The 1,844-nt window shown below is 39.2% G+C and overlaps 1 pseudogene; it reads right to left on the minus strand.

Annotated features, from left to right (window-relative positions):
* Positions 1-387: 387 nt before the first annotated feature.
* LOC149231486 (cyclin-U2-1 pseudogene) lies at positions 388-1,162 on the minus strand (annotated as a pseudogene).
* Positions 1,163-1,844: the final 682 nt, after the last annotated feature.

The following is a 1,844-nucleotide window of genomic DNA, read 5'->3' on the forward strand; positions in this document are numbered from 1 at the left end:
ACTCAAATCAAAATTTCACTTCAAATTATCAAAAAAAAATCAAAAAAATCTAATTAATTGATGAGATGGATAATTGAATAAATAATCCAATGGCTTACAATTCAAAATTCTATTATTACACAGTACGGATTCGAATACAAGTGAGCTCTTTCAAATGCAACGTCTCAGCGTCTTTATACAACAAGAGTGACCATGTACACAATTTGACGTACTTATGTACCGTGATGAACAGCTTCCCTTCACGCCCTTTTCCTTCTCTCCATAATTAAATCCACAATTGGAATCATTTCCAGTCTGTTGACAGAAATTAGTTTCCAATACCTTTCTGTCAAATTAGAAGTCCTGCCATACCCACACCAAAGGGCAAATCTCTGGTTTTTGGAATCCTCAAGTCGCGTGGCAGTGGAGTTTCTGTCGCGTGGCACCACAAAGGACGAATGGAAGAAGGGTTCTCTCTATTTGGAATCCTCCTCCCAAAGCCACCTCTCTCTCCAGATGACTGCAATAGCTCTCGAAAACATCCACAGTCACCTGCAACTTGAAGCCCATTAGAAACAGGAACTCCATCTCCATCCTATTTATTTCTTCGCTGCTCACGCTTCCCACTCTCGCGTAATACGGATTCCTATACTTCCTGCTCACAAAATAAAAACCGATATTAAAATCTCGAGGCTAATGTTTGAAAATAATGGATCTATTAAGAGAGGAAATAGATGGCAATTATATTGATTAGAGAGTTGGCTTACAGGTCTTCCAGGAATTTGGAGGCGACCATGACGGCGGTGATGAGCAGCCGGTGAACGTTGACAGAAGTAATCCGCAATTGAGGATGAAATTGACTGAGGCGGTCGATGTAAACATAGGCTACTACCAACACAGAAGAGCTGCAGTTAACATACTTCAAAATCCTTTCCAGATACCGCTCTATTGACATGTCTGGCACCAGCACACTGTCGAACACGCGGTATTTGGCAGGCAAATAGGTGGGGCTCCAAGAGGCTGCAAGCCTTTCGTTTCTGGCGAGAGTCCGCTCCACCAGAGATGACAACACCGGTATGACCGTGGGGATTGGGGAGAGTGATCGCTCTGTATCTTCACTTTCAGAATGTAGGGAATAGAGATCGGATCTCATTCTTCCTGAAGAAACAGTGTTCTCTGCCATTGCCCTTGATGCCTGCTGAAAGTGTTCTTGAGCAAGGAACTGTAACGAGTACTTCACGTGGGAGTGTTTTTATAAGGGCAATTAAGATAAATGAGCAAAAGAGGCTCTCTATTAAAAGGAAACTGCAGAGACGTCGGGTGGCTCGGGTTCTTCCGAGACAGACAGACAGCTTGGCTGCCAGAGGCAATCGTATAATGTGGGCACTTTGTGTACAATGCGAGATTCGTTGTTGGGAAACAAAATATTGTGTCAGCCACCGTTTACTCTTAAGAATAATTTATAGAAAGGAATGCAGCGAAGACTGCCGAGGATAGAGGCAGAAGGAATTATTAATCATAATAATGGAAATGATTGTCACTACCAAGGTTAAGACAATATTTGAGTCAATTGTTTTAACTTAAGACAAAAAGAATCTTGTGTATTGTTTTAAATATTGTCTTTTTAGCAGGTGTTTTAAAATATAATATATCAATTAAATATTGTCTTTTAGTAAGTGTTTCAAAATATAATATCTCAAAAATTTGTCAATAAAAAGACAATAAAGACAAGAATTATTGTTTATTAAGAGAATTTCATTTGTCTTTTTAGAGACAATTACATTTTTGTCTCTTTAGAGACAATTACATTTTTGTCTTTTTAGAGGCAATAGCTGAGATTAAAAACATATTGTCTCTATAGAAAC

This window comes from Pinus tabuliformis, chromosome J (genome assembly GCF_031772625.1).
Source record: "Pinus tabuliformis cultivar Carrire ecotype Pingquan chromosome J, CPIR1, whole genome shotgun sequence".
Classification (NCBI taxonomy): Eukaryota; Viridiplantae; Streptophyta; class Pinopsida; order Pinales; family Pinaceae; genus Pinus; species Pinus tabuliformis.